At 42.9% G+C, this 23497-nt stretch overlaps 1 protein-coding gene and 1 pseudogene across 10 annotated transcripts in view; one reads left to right on the top strand and one right to left on the bottom strand.

Annotated features, from left to right (window-relative positions):
- Positions 1–23497, top strand: part of SH3KBP1 (SH3 domain containing kinase binding protein 1) — a 335619-nt gene that overhangs the window by 67609 nt on the left and 244513 nt on the right. The gene's annotated exons all lie outside the window — the stretch shown is intronic.
- On the bottom strand, positions 3188–3881 carry LOC116857026 (annotated as a pseudogene).

The raw sequence follows: 23497 nt of genomic DNA, 5'->3' as shown, positions 1-23497 counted from the left end.
GAGATGACAGAATGGATAAAAAAATGTGACTCAACCATGTGCTGCCTACAGGATACTCACTTCAAATGTATTGATATAGATGTGTTAAAAGTAAAAGGGTGAAAAAAGATATACCATAAAAACACTAATTTTTTAAAAAAGTGGGAGTGGCTGTTTATAATATCAGATAAGGTAGACTAAAGAGTAAAGGAAACTACTGAGAGAAGGACAAATGATAACATTGTCATTCCACCAATAAAACAGCAATCCTAATACGTATGCATTAAACAATAGAGCTGCAAAATACATGAAGAAAAACTGTTAGAATGGAACAGTTATAATTGGGAGTTTCAGCATTGCTCTCTCAGCATTTGAAAGAACTACTAAATAGAATATCAGTGAGGATATGGAAGAACTGAACAACATCATCAAGTAATTTTAGTGGACATTTATAGACCACTCTACCCAGAAATAGCATAAAACACATCCTCATCAATATGCATGAAACATTCACCAAGTAAGACCATACTCTGGGTCATAACACTAACCTCAATATATTTAAAGGAATGGAAATACAGATTACGTTGTTTGACTGTGATGTAATCAAACTAGAAATCAGCCACATAACATAAAGATAACAGAAAAATTCCCAAACACTTAGAAATCAAATAACACTCTTCTGAATAATTCATGAGTTGAAGAAGAAGTCTCAAAGAAAATTTAACAAATATATCAAAGTGAATGAAGATGAAAGCACAACATATCACAGTTTGTGGGACATAGCTAAAGCAGTGCTGAGAGGAAAATTTATAGACTTAATTTTCTCATCAGAAGTGGAGGAAAGTCCTGGGTGCCTTGGTGGCTCAGTTGGTTAAGTGTGTGCCTTTAGCTCAGGTCCTGATCTTGGGGTCCTGGGATTGAGCCCGCCTCAGGCTCCCTGCTGAGCGAGGAGTCTGCTTCTCCTTCCTCCGCCCCTCTCCCCAACTTGTGCTCTCTCTGTTTCTCTCAAATAAATAAATGAAATTTTAAAAAAATAATGGAGGAAAGTTCTGAAATCAATAACCTAAGCTCCCATTTCAAGAAATCAGGGAAAAAAAAAGAAAAAAGAAAAAAGCAGAAGAAAGGAAGTAATGAAAAACTGGAATCACTGAAGTTAAAAATGGAAAAGCAGTAGAGAAAATAAATGAAGAAACCAGCTATTTGAAAAGATAGTAAAGTGGATAAACCTATAAGAAGACTGACAAAGCTAAGAAAAGAAGACACAAATTGCAATGGTAGGAATAAAACAGGGGCTATTACCACAGATCTTATAGTCATTAAAAAGATCATAAGAGAATATTACAAACAGGTCTATGTACGTACATTTGACGATTTAGATGAAATGGATGAATTCTTTGAGCAACCACAAACTACCAAAACTCACTCAAGATAAAATAGATGGATAATTTCAATAGTCCAGTAATTTTTACCGAAATCGAATTCATAATTTCAAAGCTTCCAAAAAAGAAATCTCCAAACCTGGAGCGTTTTCCTAGAGATTTCTACTAAATATTTAAAGAATTAGCACCAACTCCACATAATCTTTTTTTCTTGTTTCAAACCTTTTTTATTTCAAGTTTTAATAGATGTTGTGTTTCGGAGTCGTTTTATGTCCACAGCAAAACTGAGCAGAATGCACAGAGTTCCCATAAGCCCCCTCTCCGCACACTAGCACAGCCTCCGCTGGCATCTATGTCCCCCACCGGAGTGGGCCATTTTGTACAGAAGATGAGCCTCTCTTGACACATCGTAATCAGCCGAAGTCCACATTTCACATTAGGATCCACTCTTCATGTTGTGTATTCTGTGGGTTTTGACAAATGTGTAATGACCTGTGTCTGCTTCTGTAGTAGCATACGGAGTGGTTTCACCGCCCTGAGAATTCTCTGTGTTCCGCCTATTCATCCCTCCCCCAAACCCTGAAACTGATCTTTTTACTATTCCCACAGTTTGTCTTTTCCAGAATGTCTTACGGTTGGAATCACATGGTACGCAGCCTTTTCAGATGGGCTTTTTTTCACTTAGCAGTATGCGCTTAAGATCTCTCCATCTCTTCTTTTTTTCCCCAAAACAATGTTTATTTGAATACGTAAAATGTGCCACCTAGCAGCAATGCCGACAACCGGAGCTGTATCCAGAATTCTGTCCAGTTAGTATTACTCTTTACAACTGCTGTAACTCAAGTCCTTGATAGATCAGTCTGTGAGCAGATGACTATCATTATAACATAAAACAGAGAATACATAGAACGAAAATCACTTGGTCAGTATATAGAGAACCACATTTGTAGTTACTTAAAAACATTTCTCTGTTTCATGTAAACCCTGGTGATTTTAGCCATTTTCCTGGAAGATCTATGCAAAGAAAAGTGCAAGAGCCACAGAACCGCACAAACCTGAAAATGGATTTTTATTCTTGCTCCATTCTCAAATGGGAAAGTTTGTAAAGATACCTTTTCCCCCTCCTGATTTCTTACTTTTATTCCTACCAATTCATTACAGTATAATTTACTATATAACTCACATAGACATGTATGGTGGAGGAAAAGAATAAATCTTTGGCTAATAGAAGAATAAAAAACAGCATTTTCAGGTTTTTAAAAAAGAACATTTAAAGATTAAAGCGATCCTAATAATAGCAATGAAGTAGAAAATACACATGATAAAAACCACTGCGTAGTTATATTAAAATAAAAACCAACTTTTAAGATTTATTGATCTTAAAGACAACTAAATTTTACTAGTTGCAACTTAAATAGAATTACATAGTAATAGATGTCTCTGTTTAGAAATTGGATCAGTTCATCTCCAGTTTCCTGACAATAACACCACGTCAACCATGCCACCTCACTGTTTATTTCTGGCAGACTTTAGGCAAACCTCAACCCCTATTTTCATTTGAGGAGTGACTGATACACAATTTTCTTTTAAGCAGAACTTGATGCTGAGCTACAAATGAACTAAGTTGGATTTCAGGCCCATTGGCAGGCAGGCAGTAATCATTTTTCAAATTGCAGGCAGCCCATGGGGGTTGTCAGTTACATATCAAATCTCTTTGGACATGCTGGAAAAATCTGTGAACGCAATTTTCCCCTGCTGTATTTACATGCTCCATTCACATCTTAAGCTCGCCCAGGTTGTTACAGGCATGGATAAGATGACTAAAGATTTCACAATGGAGATTTTGAGTTTTTCATTCTGATGTATAAAATATGAATATCTTCGGTTTAATATTCTTCATCATGTTTCTCTAAAGGAACTTTTTCAAAGTCAAAGTCTAGCTGGAAGAGCTCAAATTATTTTTTCTCAGTTTCTGGATTTTTTTCCTCGTTGTTCATTGTTCATAACAACATATAATTCAAGTCTCATATCCACTAAGACCTTTTGGAGTTTTCAACAATGGCTCCAAAGACTTTCATAGTGTATGCTGTTGGCCATCAGTATGAAGTCTGGCGGAGAAGGAAAGTCTTCTGTTTCTTCCCCCCATTTCAGAACTTTGGCTTGAACAGAACCAGTGACAAGATGCTTGTTCATATTAATATTTATCTTCAGCAAATCTTGCAATTCCTTCAGATCTGTGACCACAACATCAGCCCCGAGGGTAGCAGCCATGAATCCCACAGCCCCAGTCCCGGAGCCCAGCTCCAGCCCTGACTGCTGGCTCAGAGCATGTGCCCCATCGCCAGAAAACCCCGGGCATTTCTTAGAATGGGCAATGGCAGCATCCCAAACAGCACGGCCTACACCGCTGTAGCCATACTGCTCCTTTTCCAAAGGAGCCATAGTAGTGCCATCTCGCTTTTCCAAAACTCGAACAAAGTTCCGTCTTGGGTCCTCCACGGAGGACTCCAGAGTAGCCGCCATTACAGCACCAAGATCCCTCCATTTCTCTTTAGTGGCTTGAGAACCCATTGCTTTTTAGTACTTAATATTCCTTTATCTGCCTGTGCCACAGATTATTTATCCATTCGCTTACTGGAGGACCTGTTGTTTGCTTCCAAGTTTTGGCAGTTCCGAATAAAGCTGCTATAAACATCTGTGTGCATGTACAGGATCTTGTGTGACTATAAGTTTTCAACTATTTTGAGTAAATGCCAAGGAGGCTGGTTGCTGGATTGTATGGTGAGAGTATGTTAGTTCATTTTTTAAAAAATTTTAATTCATTTATTTTTATTAACATATAATGTATTATTTGTTTCAGGGATACCAGTCTGTGATTCATCAGTCTTACACAATTCACAGCACTCACCATAGCACTTACCTCCCCAATGTCCATCACCCAGGCCCCACATCTTTCCAACTCCCCTCTCTTCCGGCAACCCTCAGTTTGTTTCCTGAGATTAAGAGTCTCTTACGGTTTGTCTCCCTCTCGGGTTTCATCTTGTTTCATTTTTTCCTCTCTTCCCCCCGATCCTCTGCCTTGTTTCTCAAATTCCATCAGTGAGATCATATGATAATTGTCTTTCTCTGATTGACTTGTTTTGCTTAGCATAATACCCTCTAGTTCCATCCACATCGTTGCAAATGGCAAGATTTCATTTTTTTGATGGCTGCATAATATTCCTGTGTGTATGTGTGTGTGTGTGTGTACACCACATCTTCTTTATCCATTCATCTGTTGATGGACATCTGGGCTCTCTCTGTAGTTTGGCTTCTATGGACATTGCTACTATAAACATTGGTGTACACATGCCCCTTCGTATTGCTACATTTGTATCTTTGGGGTAAATACCCAGTAGTGTGCTTGCTGGGTTGTAGGGTAGCTCTAACTTTTTGAGGAACCTCCATACTCTTTTCCAGAGTGGCTGCACCAGCTTGCATTCTCACCAACAGTGTCGGAAGGTTCCTCTTTCTCTGCATCCTTGCCAACATCTGTCATTTCCTGACTTGTTAATTTTAGCCATTCTGACTGGTGTGAGGTAGTATCTCATTGTGGTTTTGATTTGTATTTCCCTGAGGGCAAGTGATATTGAGCACTTTTTCATTTGTCTGTTGGCTGTTTGGATGTCTTTACGGAAATGTCTATTCATGTTTTCTGCCATTTCTTGATTGGATTATTTGATGTTGAGCACTTTTTCATGTGTCTGTTGGCTGTTTGGATGTCTTCTTTACAGAAGTGTCTATTCATGTCTTCTGCTCATTTCTTGATTGGATTATTTGTTCTTTGGGCATTGAGTTTGATAAGTTCTTTATAGATTTTTGGATACTAGCCCTTTATTTGTAGTGTCATTTATAAATATCTTCTCCCATTCTGTTCATTGTCTTTTGGTTTTGTTGACTGTTTGTTTCCTTTGCTGTGCAAAAGCTTTTTATCTTGATGAAGTCCCAGGAGTTCAATTTTGCCAATTCTACATAATTTTTTCAAGAAAATAGAAGAGGAGGGAATGCCTCTTAATTCATTTTAAGGTCAGTATTACCTTGGTACCAAAACCTTGGTACCAAAACCAGCAGTACAAAAGTAACTACAGATCAGTTTCCCTCAAGAGCAGAGACAGAAAAATCCCCAACAAAGTATTAGCAAAACAAATCCAGCAACATGAACTATGTACCATGAGCAAGAGAGGTTCATTCTAGGTATGATGGCAGCTTCAGTGTTTGAAAACAAGTTAATGTAATCCACCATATCAACAAGCTATAGGAGAAAAGAAATCACATAAGCATATCAATTGATGCAGAAAAAAACATGTGACAAAATTCAACATCCATTCATGATAAAAACTCTCAGCAAAGTAGGAATAGAGGGGGATTTCCCCAGCTTAATAAATAGCATCTACAAAAAACCATAAACCCTACATCAATATTATACTAAATGGTGAAAGGCTGAATGCTTTCTTCCTGAGGATGAGAACAAGCTGAGGATATCTGCTCTTACCGCAGTACTGGAAGTCCCAGCCAGCGCAATGCTGAGAAGAGTAGTAAAAGACATAGGAATTGGAAAGGAAGAATAAAACTGTCCCTGTTTGCAGATGACATGATTCTCTCATAGAACATCCCAAGAATATACAAAATAACTTCTGGAACTAATAAGTAAATTCAGCAAGGTCACAGGATAGAAAAATGAACACACAAAAATTAATTTTTCTATTTCCTAGCAATGAACATATGGAAACCCAAATTAAAAGCACAATTCCATTTACAATCACTCCTAAAATAATTGAGCTACTTAGATATAAATCTAGCAAAACACACACAGGATATATGTGCTGAAACTACAAAATGTTGATGAAAGTATTTGAAGAAGATCTAAATGAATAATAAAGTTATACTGTGTTTATGAATTGGAAGAGTCAACAAGGTGAAGATGTTAGTTCTCTCCAAATTAATCTATCAGTAGGGTAATTCCTATCAAAATCCCAGGAAAGTTTTTTTTTTAGTAGCCTCACTTGTTTTAAAATGTGTATGGAAAATCAAAGGACCTAGAACAGTTAAAATAATTTTGAAAAAGAGCAAGGTAGAAGGACTTCTAGGACTATGTTATGACTTAGTGTAGTAGCTCTAACAATCAAGACAGTGTGGTATTGGTGGAGACAGACACATAAGCCAGTGACACAAAATAGAGAACCCAGAAACAGTCTCACACAAATATGCCCTACTGATTTTTGACAAAAAGACACAAGTGATTCAGTGGAGGAAGTAGAGCCTTCAGCTGAAAAAACTGAACATCCACAGACCCGAAAAAAAAAAAAAAGAACTTTAACCTCAGTCTTACACCTTGTAAAAAAATTTATCTCAAAATGGATCAGGGATTTAAGTGGGAAACATATAACTAAAAATTTTAGCATTAAACAGGAGAAAATCTTCAGGACCTAGGCCTAGGCAAAGAGTTCTTTTTTTTTTAAAATTATTTATTTATTTATTTGACAGAGATAGAGAGATCACAAGTAGGCAGAGAGGCAGGCAGAGGTTGGGAGGGGGGGAAGCAGGCTCCCCGCTGAGCAGAGAGCCCGATGCGGGGCTCGATCCCAGGACCCTGGGATCATGACCCGAGCCGAAGGCAGAGGCTTTAACCCACTGAGCCACCCAGGCACCTCTAGGCAAAGAGTTCTTAGATATCACACCAAGAGAACATTAAGGAAGAAATCGATCAATTAGATTTCCTCAGAATTAAAAACTTTTGTCTGTGAGAAACCCTGTGAAGAGGATAAAAAGATAGGTTACAGGCTGGAACAAACTGTTTGCTCACCACCTGTCCAACAAAGGACTTGTATTTAGAATGTATAAAGAACTGACAGTGCAAGAAGCCAAAAAATCCAACTAAAAATGGTTTAAAGGCATGAACAGACATTTCACCAAAGAGGATATACAGGTGGAAAATGAGCATATGAAAAGACGTTCAACACCATCAACCATTACAGAAATGCAAATTAAAACCACAATGAGATAGTACTATGTGTCTATTAAAATGGGCATTAGAATGGGGCTAAAAAATAGCAATAATACAAATGCAGGCAAAGATGTAGAGAAACTGGTTCTCTTGTCCGTTGCTATGGGGATGTAAAATGGTTCGGCCACTCTGGAGCACAGTTTGACAGTTTCTTATAAAACTATGTGCTTGTCCTGTGACCCAGCCCTTGTACTCTTGAATGTTCATCCCCGAGAACTAAAAATTTATGTCCATCCAAAAACCTGTAGAGGAGCATTCAGAGTGGCTTTATTTCGAATAGGCCCAAACTGGAAACAGCCGGAATGTCCTTCAATGGGTGAATAGTTCAACACATTCTGGTCCATCCATACAACAGAGTACTCCTCGGCAATTAAAAGGCATGAATATAGGGAACAGCTTGGACGGATCGCAAGGGAATTGTACTTTGTAAGTAAAGCCAATCTCAAACGTTATATATTGTGGACTCTCTTTACATTATGCTCTCAAAATGACAAAACTGTGGAGTTGGAGAACAGATCACTGGTTGCCAAGGGAGAGTGGCAGGGTTGGGGGAGGACTGGTAGAACTCTAAGAGGGTACCTCGAGGAAGTTCCTTTGTGGAGACGGAACAGCTCTGTATCTTCATTGTGACGGTGGTCGTGCACATCTATGTGCTGCATCAAATCGCATAGTTACACGCACACGTGCCCCCCCCAATCAGTGCGTGGAAAACCTGATGAGAACTAAAGATCTGTAGTACAGGTAAAAGAAGTGAACCAATGTCCATTTCTTTGCTTTGATATTATACTCTAGTCAAACAGAATATCATCACTGGAGGAAGCTGGCCTAAGGGTTCGTGGGACTCTGTGTACAATTTTTATCACTTGTTTGTGAGTATTTTCCGTAAACCACCATCTCCAGCCCATCCTGGGTGCTCCAGTTACCTCTCTGGATGGTCAGATGCTGCCATCGTGTTGTGATGGTCACAGCTGCAATTTAGGGAAGCTCCGCCCCCTGCACAGGTCCAGGGAAGCATTATCATTTGGCCTTGTCTTTAGTTGGCCTGAAAACTGGCCAACCCAATGAAAGGAGAATGGGAGGGCCGAAGAGGAGTGGAGGAGGGTGGAAGTAGTGGGCAGGTGAGGAGAAGTAGGGGCCTCAGAGACAGTGTGGATGAAAGGGCTGGATGTAGGACCCATCTGGGCCCTGTGTCCTGGGACAAACTCCTCTCCCGTCTGCTCTGTTGCCCCTTTGGCTTGTACCTCACACTGAGGCTACCCTGATGGTCTTAAAATGTGAATCTGGTCATTCCCATTCCCCTTTCCCCGTGTATTCCACATACTCTTAAAATCCATCTTTGGCCTTCCCTTGTTTTTAAGACTAAACTCTTGAATGTGGTCAGTCTGCAAGGTCCTGTGTGCTGTGACCCCCATCTTTCTTTCCAGGCTCATATCCCCCTCCATCCCCCTGCACCCCCTAATGCCTTCTCAGCCCCGGAGCTCAGTTCATGCTTTCCCAGGGAAATCTTCCTCGACCTCCTGACTTATAAATACCCATTTTCTACAGGCCTTTGTAGTGCCATATTTCTGTCCTCAGTAGCACTTGTGACTCTTGGAATTTTAAATCTGTTTTTGTGGCTATTTGACAAATAGCTCTCTTCCCTATTGGACTACGATTCCATGGCCTCTGTGCAGCATTGTATCCTCGGTGCCTGGCGCACAGCAGTGCTGATCCATATTTGTTGAATGAGTGACTATCTTTGTTGCTTGTTTCTCTGCACTTGTGGTTATTGACACCATTGGGTACTTGGCCCTCACTCTTGGGACACTGGTGGTAATGGCCGCTTAAATAGACCACGGTCTTAGGTTCTGACTTCTGGAAGCAATATGGCCTGAGCATTTCCAAAGGAACTAGTTCTTTTGGTCTCTGGGAAATGCACCTGGGCCAGGTTCAGTGGTGGGGCTGGAAGTCGATTTGAAGATGGCGTGCTGAACGGTGGTCGCAGGCTTCCATGTTTGGTTGATGTTTGTGTTCTTTGTTTTTCTTTTTATCAGCTTTGACTTCATTACCTGCTGACAAGTTACTGCACAGCCTTAGAATGTGGGGCTCCCATGCTGTGTACAGTAATGCAGAAATACGTGTGCTCTGAGAGGGACAAGCAGGCTATGGAATTGTACATGTGGTATGACCTACAAACTACCGAGTCCTCTGTATAGGGAGAAAATGCTAATAGTGGAGGGGTTTTGTGTCTTTATTTCGAAGATTTGAAAAAATTTACTTAAAATTGAAAAATGTGGGGCACCTGGGTGGCTCAGTGGGTTAAAGCCTCTGCCTTTGGCTCGGGTCATGATCCCAGGGTCCTGGGATCGAGCCCTGCATCGGGCTCTCTGCTCAGCAGGGAGCCTGCTTCCTCCTCTCTCTGCCTGTTTCTCTGCCTACTTGTGATCTCTGTCAAATAAATAAATAAAAATCTTTAAAAAAATAATAAAAAAAAAGAAAAATGTTTTCATCTGACATGTTTACTTTTCCTCAGGGATTAAGGTGCATGCAGCCTTCAGCTTCTTGTGATTGAAGTAGCTCCCAGGCGTGTATTACTTTTTCTATGTTGCTATTTTTTAAATTCCTCTTGTCTTCCAAGTGAATATAAGATTAATGAAAGTACCCAATGAGCTAGGGGACTTTGTCTCTTGCTGTGCAATTTGGTTTGATATTTATCAGATATGTGGCTATCTGGGTGTGTACTGATCAAGCGTCTTTATTTGATCACAAACCGGTGACTCAGAGCGCTGGTTTTGGAGTCTGAGCTGAGCTCTCTGATTTTGGGGGAAGTTAATTGAGCTCTTTGAGGTTCACTCGTTCATCTATCAAATGCTTGTGGAGTGTTTCCTGTGTTCTGAGCACTAGGGAATACATGGGTGAATAGGTCGGACCTAAACCCCTGCTCTCATGGCACTTAAATCCTGCTGCAGTAGACAGACATTAAACCAGAAACAATATATAAGTTATAGCATGTTGGAGGGAGAAAAAATTAGGGGAAGGGGATATGAATGTTGGGGACTGGATTGCAATTGATGATAGGGAGGCCAGCAAAGTCCTCCCTGAAAAGGTGGCCTTTAAGTTAAGACTTGAGCCAGCGAGGTAGAGAGACCTGTGGGGGGATCATGGGAAAGAGCTTTCAGGCAGAGGCAACAGCATATGCAAAGGCCCTGAGGAGGGAAAGTCCCTGGTGTGTTGGAGGAAGAACAGAGACCAGTGTGCTAGAGGGGAGAAGGCTAGGTAAGAGAGTCAGAAGATGGGCGTAGAGGGCTCCAGATCAGGTAGGGCTACTGTAAGACTTGGGACTCTGGGTGAGATGGAAATAATCAAGGGATCTCTGGGCAGTGGAGTTGATGTGACCAGGGATGCTGTAACTGGTTCCTTCTTGCTGCCCTATGGAGAACAGACCACTAGGGGCAAGGATGGAAGCAGGGAGCATAGGTCAGAGGCCAACGCAGGAATCCAGGGGAGACCAGGGTGTTGGTAGTGGGAGCAGGGAGAAATTTAGAGTCTGGATATTTCTGAAGGTAATACCACCAGGATTTACTTATCAGATTCTGGATATTTCTGAAGGCAGCCCCACTAGGGTTTGCTGATCAGTCTGGATGTGTAGTGAGAGAAAAGAGGGACGGATGACCCAGGGTTTTTTTGCAGACCACCAGGAAGCTTGTTAAGGATGTGGGTCTAGAGTTCAGGCACCAGGTCCAGGCTGCAGATAGGCATTTGGGAGGCCTTCGAAGCCCAGAAGAGATGAAATCGCCTGGAGAGGGAGTATGGCACCCCAGCGTTGAGACTGACGGGTAATGGCCAAAAGAGGAGGAAAATAGGCAAGTGAATGTTCTAGAAGGCAAGGGGAGAAGTTGTTTCAGGAGGGGGCATGATCCCTGCTCATGGTGCACCAGCTGTGCAGCCTCAGAAGTTTCCTCCTCTTCCTGAAGCAGCTCTTCCTCTTTGAAAGGTGACAGTACTAATACCCTGGTAGAGTTTCTGTAAGAGCTAAATGTATTTTATCGTGTGCCGGATACTGAGAGGCTCTGAGAACAGAAGGATGAATAAATAATAATGTACCTAGAGTCCAGCTATACATTATTAATATTGTTATTACTAGTAATGATGAATACTTGGTATAAGGGGAGCTCATAGGACACTTTTTTCCCTTTCCAGAATTAGTCCACGTATGGACATATAAATGAAAATGTCTACTATTCTTAAGTGAAAAATGAAAAATAAAACCTCTTCTATTATGTTCATGCATTTATGTAAAGCGTATCTCTAGGGTTTTTTTTTTATTTATCTGATCACTATTATTGGAGCTCTTAAACCACATTATAAGAAATAGAATTTTAAAAATTTGGTTCATAGGCCTGCCAAATATACACATTCTTCAGACTGATACATTCTGACATGAAAAAAAAGGTTAGTGTCTCCAAAACCAGGAAGCAGAACGTTCCAAGTTTATAGCACAGAGTAAATTTGATGCATTGCATGAAATCTTCTTTATTCCAGGAAGCCTTAAGGAATGCGTGTCATTTTCCCAAGTTTATTGAGGAATATGAAAAGGACTTTTAACCCTAGAGAAATGCTGGTTACCAGAGTGGGGGTGGCGGGGGATAGGGGAAACAGGTGATGGGGATGAAGGAGGGCACCTGTGATGAGCGCCAGGTGATATACAGAAGTGATGAATCACTGTAGTGTACACCTGAAACTAATATTGCCCTCTATTTTAACTAACTGGAATTTAAATAAAAACTTGAAAAAGAATATGAAATGGAATAAATGGTAATCATTTGAAGTAAAATGGTAATTTTGGAGTAAAAGTTTTTTCATAGGTGATCAAGTTGCAGGACAGCTAAACATTTTAGGTTTTCATCTCATCCATTCAGCTTTGACTTGATGACATTTTTGAGATCATATTTTCACTTAAGGTATGATTAGATTTCTTTTTAGGGTGAGGGTAGAGAAATACATGCAAACACATCTGTAGCATGTAGCATTGATGGGTGGATCTTCCTCTTTCCTCATGGTGTGCACACTGGGTGCTGCCAGAAAATCTGCTGTGCCCTTGTCCTTCGGCCCGAGAATTTCAGTCTTTCTGCTGTGAGCTGTGGACCCCGTCAGCTCGCTTGCTCTCAGCCCGGCTTCATGGAGGCGCATGGAGTGCAGGGCGGCGGCTGCGGACCTGGGCTCTGCTTCCTGGGTCTCGGTGGGGCTTGGACTGGGAGTAGCAATGCCCCAAGATCCTGGAAGTGTGAGTCTCAGTTTATTAGCTCTGGGTTCCTGGGAAGTTACTCCCTCTGGGTATCTGCTTGTTTCCCTTTTGAAGCAGGGAGTAGTAGCAACAGTAGTGCCCCTCTTTGCTAGTGTACTGGGGAGGATGCATGAAATCCTGAGTGTAGCGCAATGCAGAGTTGGGTTTGATGCATATTAATCAGTCAGCAAATATTAATGATCAACATTAAGTATTGAGCCACTCTGAGAGGCTGGAAAAATCTGGAGGTATGGTGTTTGTCAGTTGGGTGCTATGGGCAGTGGGCACTGAGATGGAGGTAGGGGTGCAGGAGGTGTATTTGCGGAGGGGAGATAACACCCTTGGGAGATGAAAGGGCGGGAAGCAGGGCAGGGGAGCCTCAGGCTGCCATCCTAGCCAGCCTGACAGGAAGCTTCTGAGCACTGAGCAAACACTGCTCAGGAGCCTGGCATGGGCAGGCCCTAGCAATCAACCTTCCCCCACTGCTCCCCCGGCAGGGCCTGTCACCTGGGCTGGAAAACAAGTTGGGGTGGAGCCTGAAGGCACCAGTTCTGTCCTGAAGGGTCATGTGGGCAGCACACCTCCAGGGGCTGCCCAGAGACATTTTGTTTCACTGGAGTTTCTTAGCTCACAAGGGGATTTGAAATAATGTATTCCCTACCACCGGGCCCTGCCCCCAGCTCAGGGGGAGCTCTCACCATCTGTCTGCCAACGGGGATGAACAGACAAGAGATCTTGAGGGACATTGAGGGAGAGTGAAGATAAAAATGTGAATGTCTCCAGTGTGTGGTCACAGCACACCATATGAACACACACACACACACACACACACACACACATACACACACAGATACACATAGGCATTTAGCTGTTTGTGGAATGAGGTGCATTCGGTCAGCCCGTTTTAGCTCTTTGCTGCCTGTTTTGCTTGTCATGAAGGAAAGGGTGTTTCATTTATTGTCATACTTCCTCTGGGACCACCAGGTTTTTCTCAAGAAAACCAACAATGTTGATATCCTGTGTCTGGGAGTCTAGGTGAAAAACACAGTGGGCTTGCCTCATTTGTAAGAGGAGAGGCTGTCCAAGGCAAACCACATCCTGCCCAGGCTTTCTTGAGGCAGGTGGTCCCAGATGGAGGCCCAGAGTGAGGAGCCATGGGAGCCGGGCTCTCGTCAAAGGCCTGGGGCAGCCATGAGGGGGAGCGCTCGGGCCCTGCTCAGTTCCAGGGCCACGTGGGGACACCCTGGCTGCTCTGTCCTCTTACACTGAGCCTTTCTCATCTAAAGAAGCAGCACAGCTCGGCGGCGGCTGTGCTGGAGCTCTCAGGGATGAGATTTTCTTGTCTGTAAAATGAGGCCGTGGTCGAGATCTGAGATAGCTAGTACCAGGAGAGCAGGGGCCAGCTTAAAACCAAATAAGGGGCTGTTTTTGCACATCATGGAAGAAAAAATAGATTAAAATTGCCTTTAAAATATTTACTATAGATGTGTATTTTAGTCATGATTATAATAAACCATAATTGGCATTGACTTAAGTGTTAAAACGTGAATATATTCTTAGCAAGGCTGTGCGTGTTTCCACAGTATCTCGTTGTCTGCAATGTGATGCCAGATGCTCAAGCCCTCGGTCACACGGGGCTTGCTTTCTGACCACACGCTATTCATGGCAAAGAAACCGGTAAAGAAACGACGTCCAAATGAAGAGGTCGACAGATTATGGGCAAAAGATACATTATAACTGTTTAAACCCACAAGTGCTATCAAGTTAAAACTGCTAAAACTGTAGTCACACTGTAACAGTGGGGCCTTCAGGGGTGCAGATGGAAAAGGAATCAGGTTTATTGCTGTCATTCTGTAACTGCTATTTAACAGCTTGGCTTATAGTCACAGTTCACTCTTTAACTGTTCCTCTCAACTGCAAAATCCTGAGTGTGTGTGCACAACCTTTTCCTCTGCAAATCTTGAAACTGCAATAATTGCCAGCCTATTAAAAAAATGCATCTTCTGTATGAAAGTAATTTTAGCTATTCTGTGTTAAATGAGGAATTATGACATGGGGCTCTGGTGACATAAGATAGGAACTTGGATACATGTTTGAATATGGAGCATGTCAGGTTTGTGTGGTTTCAGATACTGAGAAATCGCTTCTTTGTGCTCACTGATTTTTTTTTTTCATGGTCTGCTCTGTTACTTGGTTCAAAATATCACATGACAGATGAGCTCTCTGGTACATATAATCCATGTAATTATAGTGAGGGCTTCTTTTGTCAGTGGTGGTTAAAAAACCCATACACCTTGGGGCGCCTGGGTGGCACAGTTGGCTAAGCGTCCAACTGTTGGTTGTGGCTCAGGTCTCGATCTCAGGGTGGTGGGACCAGGCCCTATGTCGGGCTCTGCACTCAGCACAGTCTGCTTAAGACTCTCTCTCCCTCCCCTTCTGCCCCTCCCCCCATGCATGAGCACTCTCTCTCTCTCTCTCAAATAAATCTATTTTGAAAAATCCACGCACCTTCCTTTTTACCCTCTGATATTTTTTTATACAATTTTACTCTTGCTTTTATTTAAAAACTTGAGTTTGAATGGTTTCCATTAACAGATATTTTAAGATGACAATCCAGTCTAGGATGCTGCCAACTTGAAGCTGAGTACAGCCCCCAGCCCTCGAGCTGGATATGAAATCTAATTTCAGGCCTGGTGCAATGCAGGGACATAGCTGGTTTGTAAACAGCCCTTGTGACATCAGAGCACAGTTGACAAGCACTGGTTCTGAGGCAGGGCGGAGTGTGTTCTCTTGCTGTCTTAACTGGTCACCCTGATTGCAGTTCTACCTGGGGTGCATCTCATAGAGCCACACGGAGTAATTAAAACCACAGGTTCAGCATTGTTCATTATTTGGTATAATGAAAGCCAAATGACAATTCATCCACTTTACTAAAAACTATATCATTTTTTCCCTCTTAACTGAAATGTACGTGTGAATATTAAAGCATACAAAGAATCAGAAGTCACTCTCTTCGTTAATGAAACCTACTGCAGGGCCAGTCTTGGCCTGTAGCATGCATTTGCCATTCCCAGAGTGCGCGCTCATCGAGTTCCTCTCAGACCTGTGACCCATCCCTGTGTCTGTCGTGACGGCAAAGATGGGTGGGTTATTCATCTCCACCCACTTTTCCCCCCAGAGGGGCTAGAATGATCTTAAGTACAGAGAAGGAACATGTTAAATATTCATCTGGTTTAATTGAATGTAATATACAATCCTTAAGATTAATCTGAAGTTTTGGAGTCATTAATGGTTCATTTTTTTCATAGCATAGGATTTATTTGCTATTATCTAAGATAGTGAATTATTTAAGTAAAAAGGGAAAGTTCTTTCCAGAGATGGATCTCAGCAAGCTGTTGCTGCTTTCATTTACATATGATTACTGATTGTATTAAATTGGGAATGTGGGTGAGGGGAGGCGTGGCAGCCTGAAGATTTTACAGGTTGGGTGGTTACTAGGTGTTGCATGGCGCCTTGCAGCCTGGGATCTGACACTTGCTGAATGACCTGTGGTCCACCAGGGTGTGTATCAGTGACTTCAAATTCCCATGAATATTAATAAAAATGGCTGGATGTCGGTTTAAAGGACAATGAACCGATTAACATGTAATATCATTATATACTTTATTTATAAGCATGCACAAATAATTTGTTCTCTTTGAGGACATCAATTCTTCTAACCTTAGTTTCTTCTATCACTTCTTCAGCACTGAAATTTAATGGTGTACTGGGGTGATTTATATTTTTTTAGAACAGCTTCTGAAAGTGTTGCCTAAAATACTGTTTTGTTGTTTTTTGTTTTTTTTTTTTTTTAGGATTCAGGTGATCTCTAAATTATTGAACAAGAATCAAGGGCTGTATACATATGTCAGCCTATTTATATTATAGTACTATTTTCCACCATGGCCACCCACACCTTGATTTTATATTTTGAAATGTTACTGAACTATTAAAATATAGAAGAGCTTGAGAATATCAACATCTACCTACCCACCACCTCTTTCATCAAATGTTACCATTTTGTCATACTTCTGATTCTTTAAAAAATCAATAAATAGACTTCCAGTTTCAGCTCAGAGATGTAGAGAGCTGCAAAGATGTGCCTCCTACGCTTACAAGAAAAAGTCTGGACAGATTGGAAATTGACAGAGAACTGAGTTTGCAGAGCGAACAGCCTTTTAAAACTCTGGAGAGCGGCACTTTCTGAGACATAAGGCCTGAACATTTGCTTACCAGAGGCAGAAGCCACCAGACACCACAGAACTAGGTAGAAAGATCAAGCTAAAAATTTGACAAATGGCTGGAGGCTGCGTGTGGGATAGCTTGCGAGTGCGAAGCTCCTGGGGGCAGCAGAGGAGTAGGAAGGTGTCCTGTTCTTTTGCAGGCTTTTCCTCCAGGACTGCCACCTGGCCCTTACAGGGAAGATGGGAAAATCTGAAGAAAACTACTGGTGCAGGCTGGAGGTGCTGGCTTAGGAGCCACTGAGAAACCACTCAGACTTTCTTCTCCCTTAAGGAACAAAAAGCTTATTCTGCAGTGGGAAGGACAGGGTATGAGGGCACTGGTGAAATACCATTGCAGCTGGGGGAAGAATTCCATCCAGCTCAGCAGCAACCCCCCCGCCCCACCTAAGGAAAGTCTTAATCTTCTGGGAGAAGGGCCTCAAGGCTGTAGACTGAGAACACTGGAGCATACCCAGTACAGCTGGGGGAAGGAGGTGGGGGAGCTCTATTCCTGGAGGAGGGACAGAAGCACTTGTGGAGGCTAACTGCCAGATAGAGGCCTGCTGTGTACTCCAAAGATGGAGTCTTAGAATATTTGCAGCCCTCCCCACCCTACCATAGCATGCTATCAAGCCTCCAGGAATAACAACAGTGGATTATATAGCAGGGAGAACTCTAAGAGACAGACTCTTTCTGGGGAGCAGCACAGAGGGAAACCCCAGAGCCAAGAAGGGGAGGAAGAAAAGATCCCTAGAGGAATTTGAAGTTTCTCATGTCTATAGGAACAATGAACCTCAACATGACCTGACTTCTGACGAGATTAACTTAAATCCCCGCACATAATGTCTCATTTACCTCAGTATCTACTGTCCTATACAAAATGTCTGGCTTTCAACCAAAAATCACAAGACATGCCAAAAGGTAAGAAAAAGCATTCTGAAGAGATAAAACGGTCATCAGAACCTGACAGATACGACACAGCCGTTGGAACTATCAAACTATAGATACACATACCTTACCTACCTCACCCCACTGAGGGCCCTTTATGTGCCAGGGGCCATTTTAGGAATGGGTTTAACAAGAGAGAGCATAACTGCAGACAACCAAAAAAAAAAAAAATAGTTACAGATAGTGAAATATGCAGCAAAGAAATATCGGAGTGGAAAAGGATAGAGTGACTGACTGGTGGAATGTGTGGGCTGTTTCAGAGTCATCAGAAAAGGCTTCTTGGGGAAGGTGAAATTGTAGCTCACACCTGAATGATTAGGAGGCTCCTGCCATTACTATGAGCCATCTAAGTAGAGAACAGCAAGTGCAAAGGCCCTGAGGCATGAATAAGCTTGGACCACCCCCAGTCTAATATTAATGCTCTGGAGGGTAACAGTGTTATGAGAATGTTGCTGATAAGAGCAACCCCTGCAGCTGTGTCACTGTCAAGGCTAACCTAGGGAGGAAGTAGTGGGTGGGTTCTCTCCTGCTCACATACTTTTTCTTTAAACACTTACAGAAATTACTGTTCTTTCCCCTCATTTTGCAGGGCCAGGAGACTCTATAATATCTTTCTTGTAACCTGGCCCTGAGTGAAAAGGAACATGAATTTGCTGTTGTGAGTTAAGGCCTCATTATTTATCTAGTAGAAGTGTATTATTTATTCTTCGTAATTGTAGAGAATGTGCATTAACTCCACTAATCCTAACCGCCACCCCCCACCCTGGGTAGTGGTTATTCGTATATTACAGATGGAAAAACTGAGGCCCGGAGATGAAGATTGCATATCTATTAAAGGTTAACCCTGGTATTTGAACCCCAGGAGCCTGTCTTTGTGTGATTGCATTGTAAGAACTGAACAGATGGGTATTCTTAAAGAATAAAGACTGATAAAAGCACAATGAATACAGTTGTTTAATTCTTATGTTAACCCAGTTGATTTTAAAGCATTGGCTGGTGAAACTGCCTAGGGAAATGGACTAAATAAGTACATGGTGAACCATCTTTAATCTGTTCATTTAGTATGAGTGCCTCAAAACTGTTGCAAATGGGGACTTTAAATAGTTTAACATCCCAGTTCCCTTTGCTGTATTACTACTACATATGTAAGTATATAATATTAATACTGTGAAGGCAATTTTGTCTGGCATTTGTCTACTGAGAACATTCTGGAAATCAGCATTTATGATCTCAGTAACTGTTACTGTAACTGGTGTCATTGGTCTACTGTTTTGAAGACTGCATCTTTCACCGGCTCAGTGCTTTTTATTTTTTCTATAATAATGCTTATTGTTTGAGAATAAATAAGTCATAATAAAAATAAACCTTAAGAGGCACCTGGGTGGCTCAGTCGGTTCAGCGTCCAACTCTTGATTTCAGCTCAGGTTGGGATCTCAGTCAGGGTTGTGAGATTGAGCCCCAAGTTGGGCTCCGTGCTGGGCATGGCACATGCTTAAGATTCTCTCCCTCCCTCTCCCTTTGTCCCTCCCCCCCACTCAAGTGTGTGCTCTCTCTCTCTTTCAAAAAATTAAAAATAAACCTTAAGTACATGTTTGGAGAGGGAGAACTTTGCATTGGATGAAAAGGATGATTATATTTATTGGTTTCTGTTTTTTGCCATTAGAGGAAAGGAAAGAACTTTCCCATGAGCTCCTCTCTTGACACATGAAAAGGTTGCTGGTATTTGGTAATGAAACATTCATTGAAAGAAATGTAATCTGGGTGGAGTTTTCTCTGACCAGTAATAATAATTGAACACCTGCGGTGTACATAGTTTTATTATCTGTACCATTTATGTGGTATGACATTCTGGGTCAGAAAAACAGCAAACTTTTATACAACACTTCCCATGGACCACTGAAGTTAAGTAACCTGCCTAGAGGAGCACAGCTAGTCAGTGCTAAACCTGGATTTGAGCCTGTGGGTGATTAAACTCCAGAGTTCAAGTGCTCACTCACGCCTGATTGTACTACAGTACAGGATATCTGGGTGGCCTTGGCTATATTAAAACCACAACAAACCGAATGGTAATTAGCATGAGGGGTTATCCAAATCTGTCAGGTTCTGAGAAACTGTTGGGAATCATCGTTGAGCTGGGTGTTAGGCTTTTGTGAGTTGTTAAAGCCTGTCGTTGTTGTTTTTTAGAGATTTTATTTATTTATTTATTTATTTATTGAGAGAGAATGTGTGTGCACAAGCAGGGGGAGGGGCAGACAGAGAAGGAGGGAGAAGATCTCAAGCAGAATCCATGCGAAGCCCCAGAGCCCGACTAGGGGCTCGATCTCACAACCCTGAGGTCATGACCTGAGCCGAAATAAGAGTTAAGGGGTTAACCATCTGAGCCACCCAGGTGCCCTGAGTTTTGTGTGTGTGTGTTTTTTTTTTTAATATGCAGCCACCCAGATTTTTATATGCAGGCACGTTCAGTTGGGACTCCCACTTCCTATGCAAGCCTCAGATTGGTACTTGAAGAAGGGAAATAAGTATATACGTTTTTAGGAAGTTTCTTCAAGTATACTGATTTTTAAGAATGGATGAAATTCGTGGTTCTTACTAGTTCCAAGAACGATTTCTCCTACAATGCTTTGCTTCCATGTAGAGCACTTTAACATCAGAGACTTTGCAGGTTCTGCTGCTTTGACAGCATAGGAGGCGAATGTAGCTGGTAGACATGCGCAGTACCACAGGTGTTGATGCTGCCAGCACAAATGGAAAAACGCGTTGCTTTAATTGACAAAACAGGCTGTGTCTAGTCTTTGACTCCCTTTACATTTAAAGTGACTACTCATAGTTTCTGGAGGGTGGGGAGGGAGGGAGCAGGATTTGGCCCTGTTCAGCAGTAAGATCCTGAAAAATTTAGGAATGTGAATTCTGATGGTGACTTCCCACTGCTGCTTCTTCCTTTTGTGAAGGCGAAACAAAATACTACCTAGGAAATTCTGAAGCCAGACGGTGGTAGAGCCCAGACTTCTCAAACACTAACAGTGTCCTGTTGGGGGAGATGGCATGGAGGGTGGGGGGCTGGAGTGTGGGGGTGTGTGAGGGGAGATCTTGTGAAAATGAACATTCGGGTCAGGGGATCTGGACTGGGGGGTGGTGCTTGGGGTGGGAGGAGTCTGAAACTGCATGTCTAACAAGCCCCCAGGGGAGGCTACTTTTAGTAGCCGGGGGTGTAGGTCCCCAGCCCTTGTTCTCAAGGCTGTGTTGATCATCTGAATCACCTGGGGGAGTCTGAACGCAGAGCTTCCCAGCCCACAGCCGACTGAGTGAACTAGAGTCACTAGGGCGGAGGTTACACAGATATCTGGGTGGCCTGGGGTTGGGGGTGGTAGTTACTGACGTGGTTTGATAATAAATCTGCCAGCTTTGTCTTTTTTTTAGCAGCGGTGGTGGGGGGGCTGTGTAATGACAGCTTTGAAAACTTCCCTGTAGGAATCAGATTGAGATGTTTAAAGACAAACTTTCTGACATCCTAAGAGCTTCCTGTTTGACCTAAACTCCATGAGAAATCTTGACAGCCACTCCCCTTGGAAGGGAACTGGCTGGCTCTTGATGATTGTGTCCAGATTGGCTGAAATCAGAGAGTGCGGAGAAGAGAGAGAGAGAACTTAATGGTTAGTTTGCTGACCTGCTTTGCATTAGATAATGTCTGTGGAGGCTCCTGGAGTGCATCCAGGGGAGCCAGGGCCCAAATATGGAAAAGAGAAGCTATGATGATGAGGTAGGAGTTGAAATTACCATCACAATTGTTTAAAGTGTTATTTCAGCACTTTCCCACGCGCCTGGGTCTGGGGTTTCATTTCTCCAGCGGAGGGCCCGACAAGCTGGTGGTGGTGGGGGGGCAGGCTGGGTGATGGCTCTGCTGTAATGCATCACTCCATGGTGGGGCTTTGTGGGTCACCCCTTTCACAGTATGACTTTCTCTCTCTTTGATAACTGAGGCTCTCCAGCAACTGAATTTATAATATTTCTGAAATCTTATTGTTAATCTTTCCCCGTGAGATCGTGTAGGAAGGTAAGACACCAGGGGGGAGATGATCTTCCTGGTTTTCCTTTATTTATTTTGTCCCTTTTTAAAAGTCCCTTCAAGACCAAGTGTTTCCCATTGTTGTTGCATTTATAATTTTCTTTGCCCCAGCTCCTTACCTTGTCTGAGGGTTAAAAAACGATAAGGGAAATGCCATGGTCAGGAAAAAAAAAAAGTTGAGTGTGGGAGAGCCAGAGGCAAGTTCCAAGTGATGTGGCTCTGACACACACCTGCTTTCCTATAGTGACTTCAGGCCCAGCAAGGGACACAGGCACCCACAATCTGTAGCCAGAACCCTGTGAGAAGCCCCTGAGCCCCAACTGTGCTGAGCGCCTTGCTTCTCTTTGCTTGAATCCTCCCTGCTGCAGAGGCAAGGCTCTAGGACATAGCCTGGTGGGTGAGACAGACCCGGAAACCCACTTTTCTAACCCATTGTGGTGTGCATGTAGTATGCCAAAGGAGCCCAAGGGGAGGGACCTTAGTACCTGGGGCAGGAAAGGAAGGAACAGATCAGGCAAAGAGGATGGTGAGAGGGACCAAGGAAGTGTGAATAGAAGCCTGGAGGGGGAAGCAGTTTGAGAAGTCTCTAGAAGGAAGCCTTGCCAAGAAGTACAATGGGAAGCAGAGGTGGGGGGTTGGGGGGGGAGATGCGAGGTTGGGAGGTGACAGGTGCCTTGTGTACCTTTGTAAGGAATTTGGACCCTAGATGTGATCAGGAAGCATCAAAGGAACAATTTTAAGCAGAGGCATGTTGCCGTCAGATGTGGATGGAGGAAGAGTTTCTTTAACAGGTAAATTTCTCCGGAATGAGCATCTGCCCCATGTAGCTTATTTTAAAAATAGCTTTATTGACATCTAACTTGCATACTGTACAATTCACCCACTTGAAGTGTCCCATTCGATGGTTTTTAGCATATTTACAGAATTGTGTAACCATCACCATGATCTGATTTTCATACACGTCCTTCACGCCCCAGAGAAACTTTTTGTGTCCATTTGCTGTCACTCTCCACTTCTAAGCCCAGCCACAGGCAACCAACCACTCATCTTTGTAATTTCTCCGTTTTCTTTAACATTAAGGGGAATGTCTTCCGTGAGTGTATTCACTTCAGGGTGTCTCTTCGCCATATTATAAACCCCTGCTCTTGACTTCCCAGCCGTGGCTCAGCCCATTCCCGTCGGCTGTGATTTTGCTGCCCCACCTAACGGGCAGGCTGCAGGGTGGGCGGACCCCAAGGGCAGTGTGTTCATCTGCTCAGGGTGACATCAGAGACCCGTGTGCTTCCTGTCTCTCCCCCACGGTGGTCCTGCCAGGAACTCCGGCCCAGGGCTGGTTTCTCGGTGGTTGTCAGGGAGCTGCAGAATGGCACGGCCTGGCGGTGGGGCGCTCTGCTTCCTTGTACATAGCCTACACGTACGCGGAGCCCCTGCTGGTGTGCGCTTAGTTCCTGTTGCCCACCCTGAACCGGCGAGTGCCTGAGAATTGATGAGTCTGCCTCTCTGCAGCTGGGAGGGGACTCTCTGGGGGATGGGTGGCTCTGTGGCTCCTTGTCAGCG

This window comes from Lontra canadensis, unplaced genomic scaffold (genome assembly GCF_010015895.1).
Source record: "Lontra canadensis isolate GAN:19392208 unplaced genomic scaffold, GSC_riverotter_1.0 scaffold116, whole genome shotgun sequence".
Taxonomy (NCBI): Eukaryota; Metazoa; Chordata; class Mammalia; order Carnivora; family Mustelidae; genus Lontra; species Lontra canadensis.
Note: the sequence above shows the minus strand (reverse complement) of the source record. Positions and strands in the feature narration are given on the sequence as shown.